This window comes from Melitaea cinxia, chromosome 2, assembly GCF_905220565.1.
Source record: "Melitaea cinxia chromosome 2, ilMelCinx1.1, whole genome shotgun sequence".
Classification (NCBI taxonomy): domain Eukaryota; kingdom Metazoa; phylum Arthropoda; class Insecta; order Lepidoptera; family Nymphalidae; genus Melitaea; species Melitaea cinxia.
The window spans coordinates 1,052,908-1,061,905 of NC_059395.1; the positions used below are offsets into that span (position 1 = coordinate 1,052,908).

General features: G+C 35.5%; 1 long non-coding RNA gene across 1 annotated transcript; it reads left to right on the forward strand.

Moving 5' to 3' along the window:
- The first annotated feature begins 7,513 nt into the window (after positions 1 to 7,513).
- Positions 7,514 to 7,684, forward strand: LOC123661379. Its single transcript, XR_006744334.1, has 2 exons — positions 7,514 to 7,562; positions 7,598 to 7,684. It is a non-coding gene; the product is annotated as an uncharacterized LOC123661379 (long non-coding RNA).
- The last annotated feature ends 1,314 nt before the right edge of the window (positions 7,685 to 8,998 follow it).

Below are 8,998 nucleotides of genomic sequence, written 5' to 3' on the forward strand. Positions count from 1 at the left end.
TGAAATATGCGAGAGGTCTCCGCAAAACGTTATGAAATCGTCATAAAAAATAATATATTGTTATTACACCTTATAAATCCGATCAACGGATTCACGGAGTGCCATTGAAAATGTTATAACACGTATTTAATGCCGCCGAATTATGTCCAAGATTAATTGTAACGGTCGTTTTAATGTACCTTTAATGTTGTATTGTTCAGCTTTAAATTTAATCCTAAAAAAGTTTTTATTATATTTATATGTAATAATTGAATCTGAAGCAATTATAACAGAATTTTTGAGGATAACTGTAAAACGTTTGACGAATACAAAAAATATATGTATATATATATATATATATATATATATATATATATATATATATATAAAGTCAGACTGTTGAGATGTTATGTTTGACTTGTATACATATATACGGTTGAAATGAGTAACATCCTCCTTTTTAAGTCGGTTAAAAAAGTAAATATAATGTCAATAAGATAATAAGGAGTAAATATAGTAACCGTGCCTATAGCAGCAATAATTGAACACTTATTTTCTCTGAACATAAAACGTAAGTTATACTTAAAAAAAATCTTTCAACAAAAAAAAAAAAACATCAATACGGTCTAACAAAAAAAAAAAAAAAAATTACCGATAATTTTATTATTTTGAACGATCAAACGCTACTTCCTTAATTACGTGAATTCCGTCAAAATTTTCATCCGCCCGATGTTAAAAATTTACATTAGAGGACCTTGTTAGCAACTCATAAGCAATTAGTGGGCTTAATTCACCAGTTCCCCTGTGCTTTGTTCCAGGCCGTGCTCTACTTTGAGCTTTGATAAGAGGTCATTTATATCTAAATTTATATCTATATTTATATCTACGTACTTACGACGATCCTTAAATGTCCACTACCGAGAAAATGGGCCATTTCCATTTGAAATTCAATACGCTACATAATTCATATAGGGATTTTTTTTAATTAGCTGAGTTACAAAAAAAATATGGTTCGTTTCGCAGTTACAAAATAAATAAATAAATTTATTTTACATAACTATAACAGAAATAAACAATAACAGGAACTGATAGAAAATATATGTCATTCAGTTGAGATCTCATTGTAAGCCCACTTGATATGGAGAATTTGTACTACTTTGCCATCTAATCAGTCAGTCAGTCAGTCATTTCAGCCCATTGCAATTCACTGCTGGTCCAAAAGCTTCCCTAGTTCGCGCCAGACATCCCGGTTTTTGCGCATTCCTCACCAAGCCTACACCATCAATCTTACGTAGATCGTCGGTCCAGCGTCCATCTAATAAAGCAGCATCCAAATCACATGCTAATAATATAGATGTCACACTTACTGGTTCAAGCGAATCTTTTTTTGAGTACAAGAAAATTAATTATAGCTTTGAATATACCGTTGAGTGGATATGGCGCAGTAGCGAAGGTCGAGTTCATCTGAGCGTATAGAATACATGATTCTTTGCACGTGATGCAGAGTTCCGTTGAAAATATGAAGCCTTTGTGTCACTGATACATGTGAATATAAAACAGGTGTAGTTGGATTAGTATAGAAAGTATCTTGGGATTTTTACCATAATCTCTATTACTAACTTACATTAAGTATTAGGCTGGTAGCTTATAGTTAATTTATTCATTACTCCATTATAAACATCTCCATAAGCCATTATAAATTGTTGGTTATTATTGGTATGTATTAGTATAGTTGTTTTGCTATATATATTATTAACCCCCTTAACCCTCCCTTGTAACTTAAGGGTAAGAAAAATAGATGTTGGCCGATTCTCAGACCTACCCGATATGCACACAAAACTTCATAAAAATACGTCCAGCCATTTCAAAGGACTTTGGTAACTAACATTGCGACACGAGAATTTTATATATAACTTTACTTAAAATCGATTTAATCATATCAATGAGAAAATAAAGTAGCCTAAATTGGTCCTTTTAAAAAATGTTACTTAAAAAATATATTATTATTACCTTCCCACGTGAAATGGGAATAAAGAAGACAAAAAAATATCACAATGAAAGAAAATTCGCAACAATTGTTACTTTATTCAATATTATATTAATTTTTGTGTCAAGAATATTATTTAATTTTACAATAGACATTGCGACAAACAAAAGATATAAAGACAAACGAACGACACGTTCGCGGATTTGAGAGAATTCATATCTGTGTATCGTATTTCAATAAAAGAATATGTAGCACTGAATTATTTCCATAAAAATGTATCTATTATTTAATAGGAATATCGGAATTTGTTAAGAAAAGGAAAACGAAAACCTTGCGTTGCGTATTATAAATCTCAATTTACTTACATTTGTGGCTTCATGTTTGAGTCTTTTTAGGGTTCTTTTTAAGTGTTAATGGGACCCTATTGTATAGGTTCTGATATTTGTTTATCATAAGACTTTTACTTCATTTCGACGATGTTCTGAGCCGAGTCGCGATGTCACTAGGAGGATATTCTTATAAAGAACGTCCATTCTAAGTTCTAATGCGGGCTTTAAATTTTCAGCGCTAGCTCTCAGTAACGCTGACGTTTCGGTTACGATGTAAAGATAGCTAAACCAAACAGATACAATCATTTTGGAAAAAAAATTGTAAGATTCTCATAGACTTATATCTAAAAAACAATTGGAAAACAATTAAATTTTAACAATTAATATTCGCTCGCATTGTATTTTTTTTTAAATAAAAGTATCCTATATTACTTCTAATACCTCCAAGAATATGTGTACAAAGTTTGATGATGATCAGTTTAGTAGTTCTCGCGTGAAATCGTAACAAACAAACTTAAATTCACATTTATAATATTAAATCTATATATTAATACGTGAAGCAAAAACTTTGTACCCTTTTTACGAAAATAACGCGGACGGAGGAGTATGAAATTTCGCACACTTATAGTTTATACAGTTAAGAAGTACAGAATGCTAATATATATTATAAATTATACATTAAAAGTACATTAAATCAATAAAAAAAACACCACACACATTATCATGTATTTGACACACACACGCTTATTATACCTACTGTTTTGTTGATTGTCAGTCTGTAGTCAAATTGAAAAATTAAAAAAAAGGTTCTTTATTTTCATTATTTTTTTCGTTTTCTTTAATTTAAATTTTTATTTATGCTCGAATTTCAACCACCGGGCGATCGCTAGTATTAAATATTAGGGATGTTTCAGTACGCCGCATCTCCGTATGAATGACTGTTTCCGACATAATTATATTAATCCAAGAAACCTGTTTCATTCTAGAAGGTTCACTCCTTCTTTAAATTGTTAATAACCGCCATACACTCAACGACGAGATCCACAAATATATACTTGGACAAACATTAGCATAAAATTACGTCACAGTAATACATGTTACGTTAATTATGATTAATTTTATGTTGCCATTGTTATTTTTAATCTGCAATGTCATATTATAAGTATGAAAGATTATATGAGTCTTGTTTATTGATAAACTAGCTGCGCTCCCAGGCTTTTTATAACCACCTATACACTAATTTTCAACTTCCAAATCCAGAAATAAGTAAATTTCATAGAAGCTGTAACACTAATTCTGTATTCTAATAATATTCTTGTTTCTCATTTCTTAGATGTTATAAATAATTTTTATTTGTATAAATAAATAAATACATATCTACACAAAACACACTCGGTTGTCTGTTCTTAAAGTAAGCAACTTAATACTTGTGTTATAGGTAACAGCCGACTGGTATAGCTACATTTTTTTTTTCGATAAACATACTTATAAATAATACATATATAAATATATAAATAAATATTTATATTACACCCAGACTCGGGGTGGGAATCGAACCCACAACCTTCGGAGCAGAAAGCACTACAAACTGCGCCAACGGGCTAGTCAAATAAATAATAGCAGATGTTTTATACACATTTTCCTGTTACATTATCCTGTCTATCCTTATAATTAGATTATTACTTTAGTAGGTAACGCACAGTAGGAAATATCTTGCACAATATTTGGAGTAGTTCGACTGGGAAAGTTTCTCAACCTTACCAAAGATCACAGCTAAATAATACTGCGCTGTAGTCGTGTTGTGTTCCTCTGGCGAGTAAGATAGTTCCTGAGGAAGGTCAGGGATAGGGTCGGCAACGAGCTGGCAATGCTACTGTTGCTGGCGTCCATAATATCTGCTTACCATCAGGCGGACGTACATTTGTTTCTCACCTTTGTAATATGTTACTGTTACATCTATATGGTTGCAAGATGTGGCCAAGTGCATCGAATTTTCATTCCAGGATTAGCTTTCATTATTACGTATATTTAAAACTTCTAATCATTGAACACATCTTCCGTATTTGAAATTTACTTTAATTTCTTTGATATGTTAACTGTGCCCATACTGATGTGCATTATTTATTTTATTGATTTATCAAAAACAATATTAAGAAGAGTACTTCAGCTATAATTTTATTCTGAGACTAGCTGTGTCCACGACTTCGTCCGCGTGTAATGTAACACAAAAGTTATTCTTTAGTTCGCAGAGTTATAAAATAAAATAATACATTAAAACAAAAGTAGTCTAAGGTACTCCTCATTACATAAGCTATCTGCCAGTGAAAATCCCATCAAAATCGGTCCAGCTGTTTCAGAGATTAGCCGGAACAAACAGACAGACAGACAGAAAAAATTATAAAAAATATTATTTTGTTATATGTACCGTGTATTTAGTAAGAAGCGGTTATTTTAATACCAAACAGACACTCCAATGTTATATATTTGTATGGATGAGCATTTTTGCATCCAATACCAATGAATACATGATATATCATTAACGATCCTATTTCTTATTGCGATTTTCCTCATTCTTGGAAAATTGCTCAAATCATTTCACAATCCAAAAAAAAACCTCTTCAGTGGTTGTAATTATTTGCCTGTTTTCCTTATTATATTCATCTCCGAAATTTGTACGTCTTTTGTCCAACAAATATTATTAGATACTATTATAATTGTGCGCACATCTGAGATGAACTGTCTATAAATATTATTTACCGCTCAGATGTGTGTCAGTGGTTTGTGTGCCATGTACGCACCTACCAACCGGTGATTTTGGAGGTAATTATATTTGTATAAATATTTCTTTTCGTTATGCTGTGTGGTTACGGCAACAAAGAATATAGCCACCCCCTCTCTACCCGTGGGTATCGTAAGAGGCGACTAAGGGATAACACAGTTCCACTACTACGTTGGAACTTAAAAAGCCGACCGATGGCGGGATAACCATCCAACTGCTGGCTTTGAAATACACAGACCGAAAACGGGCAGCAGCGTCTTCGGTGCGACAAAGCCAGCCCTGCGGTCACCAACCCGCCTGCCCAGCGTGGTGACTATGGGCAAAACAAATGGGTTCACGCCATTTTGGGCACGAATTTGTGGAGCCTTATGTCCAGTAGTGGACTGCGATATGCTGCTGTGATGTGTGATGATACATACTAAAGATTATCGAAATCTTTATAGAAGAGACAATACCTTGATCAATTGCAGGAACTATTATACATTTAAAAAAAATATTGACTAAAAAATTCTATGGAACACATCTTTTTAAGCACACAAAAATTAATTCGATATTCCTAAGAGGAAATCCGTACCAACTGTTGAATATTATTTTCGTACCCGTGAGATTCAGGTGCCGTGTCGAGATTCTATGCTAATATCATTAAGACTTGAGCTACATTCAATTACCCCTTTCTTGAAACTTTTACAACGTATATAATGTTTAAATTTGTGTTATAATTTTTTTTTTGCTTTGGCGTGTTTAATTACATCTTTAAAATTTGCTTGATGATTAGAATGGGTATTTTCCATTCTTTTACTAACTTTGCTTGGGTTTTGGAAATAGGTGTAGATTGCATTAATTTTTAAATTGAAACTTTTATTCTGTCGCCTCAAAAATTTTTTGTTCATCTATCGTATGTCGCATTACAGCTGGCCGCGGAGTAGGGGTAAAGTGAAAGGCGCATGGCAGAGCAGCAAAAGCAAATACAGCAGCGCCCATATCTCACATCAGCTGACTGACTTATTCTCACTTATTCGTGCAAGTGATCTGTGTATAAGTGTAAATATTTATTATTCACTAAAGTTTCACTAGTATCACGGTTTCACCACACATTCACCACATCATAATACCACACCATTTTTTTCTAACATTTTCAGTAGTTTTTTTCTTTATTATTATTGAGTTGGTTGCATTATATAAATATGTATCAATTTGTAATAAATGAGAATCATATTTTATGTATATATTTGTATTACAAGTAAGCGTTATTTCTATATCCACTTGACTATGATTATCATTAAATCCAGCGATTTTAAGAATGTTATGTATAGTAATACCTTAGGTTAAGTTTGGTTATTTTCAAAATTAGTATGTGTCACTACGTTGATTCTTTTCCATCAGTAACAAACTAATGTGTAGCCCACAACTAACCCCAATAAACTACTAATGTAGTCTATTGTACGACGCGTAGTTGCAGCGGTCATAGGCTCTTGCGCTGACGGTCGCGAGTTCCCGCTAGTGGTGAACATTTGTATGGACCATACACAAATTAGCTGCGGTGTCAGCTTAGGTGCATGTATATTGTGTGTGTTTGTGTTGTATCGGACCCCCAAAACAAGAAAAATTTCTACTTGGCACCATTGAGTGTTTATGCGTTTGTTTATTGTTGTAAGTTGTGTCGAAGCTCAACATGGCTGAAACCACGTGTGATGAGTCATATCCAGGTGATCGAAATTTAAGAATTTATTACAAAAAGGACAAGACATAGAGAAAAAAGAAAATATAGCAACGTCATACTGTGAGTGTGAACAGCTGACATTAAATTTTGTATAATGAAAATATGTAGAATTAAATTAAGGAAATGATCCTTGAAACTCAATGGCTGTATGCAGAATGCTCTTTTGAATTTATGGGATTACTTACGCTGTATACCGTCATAGTCGGGTCGAGGAAACTGAGCTCGGAAAAGGATTACACAATTAAATTATTTGAATAATCTTGAGTTTTAGAAGTTTTATGTGACATTCCTAGAGACAATTTAAATCTGTGCAATTGTTCTGGAAGTCTGGACATATTTCTTCAACATTCATTCAAAATAAGAACCATTCGTGTCTACTGATTGGATAACTTAAATTATAATATTTTTTTATACAACTCGTTTGGCAAACAAGCGTACGGTTATTTATATTCTCGATTACTTATTAATGAGCTCTAATTTCAATTTTTTTGTTTTTTCAATCATAATTTTTTATGACCTTGTGGCGACATCTATCGCGCGAAATACGAACGACTACAAACTACGTAATGAGAGAAAACTGACGTATGCTACATCGCGCTATCAGAGTTTTCAAAGTGATTAAGTATATATACAAGATCCCGACAACAACCGTGGGGGCGTTAGCCCGCCAGACACAACACACGTCTGGTGGAGGATCCTCCCTTTTCGATGGCGGACGTGATTCTTCACACTACGTTTCACACACATCGCTAAACTGGTGACCCCGACGTGATTCTTCACACTACTAAACTGGTGACCCCGAGCATGAACATCAACGCAGCCTTCGCAAGCTACGTCATCATGACGTCATCATCACTTGACCCCGAGCATGAACATCAGCGCAACCTTCATTGTCATCATCACTTCCTCAAGCTTTCGAGCAGCGATAAGCATCCAACATCTACGGCTTCAGCCAGCCAGCATCTACGGCTACTACGGGTATCCTGACCACCAGCATGCAGCGGACGCGCATTCCTGGTCATCGCCCACAGCCTTCTCAGCGACTTTGGCACAGCACACTGCACTTCGGCCGGTCAGCAAGCAGAGACGCACTTCTCTCCTGGTCGACGCAGCAGCCAGCCACTACGCAGTACTGCACCACTCCGACTCACTGAAGCATATGCAGCATCACCGCAGACAGTTCCGACTCACCGTGAACTATGCGACTCACTGGAACACTCCACTGGCCCGGCAAGCATCACAAGATGAATGGACGACTTAACCTGCTATCGACCTCCGGTCTCGGAGGGGAGTGATGTGGCGACATCTATCGCGCGAAATACGAACGACTACAAACTACGTAATGAGAGAAAACTGACGTATGCTACATCGCGCTATCAGAGTTTTCAAAGTGATTAAGTATATATATATACAAGATCCCGACAACAACCGTGGGGGCGTTAGCCCGCCAGACACAACACCCGTCTGGTGGAGGATCCTCCCTTTTCGATGGCGGACGTGATTCTTCACACTACGTTTCACACACATCGCTAAAACCTTAATCGGAAGAACACATTTTTGTTATACATAGATAGTCTGGCGTTTGACCGCTATTTCACCTCATAATAAGTGAAAATACGGTCTAAGATGGAGCACGCTTACCTAGAAGTAACCTATTCCCTCGCGACTTAAAGATCCCTAGGTTATAGCTTTCGGGAAACACAGACGCTGATAGAGAGTTCTATTCTTTGGCCGTACGGATCAAGAATGTACTAGCGAATCGCTTAGTGCGTATATGGGGAATGGCGACCATATAAGGGTGACGTAACGCAGAGCGTCTGGTTGTACGATGATAGAAGGGGGAGGGGGGAATCAGGTCATGGAGTTCTTGCACACACTCTCCGAAGTGTATTCGGTAAAAAACCGTCAGGCGATGATGCAAGCTTTGCAGCTTTGCGGTGACCAGTGCATCATCACCGATGATCCTATGAGCGCTATTTTACTGTAAATACGATGACATAGGGTTACCCACTAAAAGTCCGGTTTGAATGGGGGTTGCCAAATATAATATAGCTTGGTGAGAAATTTTTCAGCCAACCATTTCGGGATTTATTTTTAACACACTAAGGAAGATATAAAATATTTTTTATCCACTAAGCAGACTTGGAGAGGCCTATGTCCAGCAGTGAACCGCTATAGGCTGAAGTGATGAATCAGACATGTGA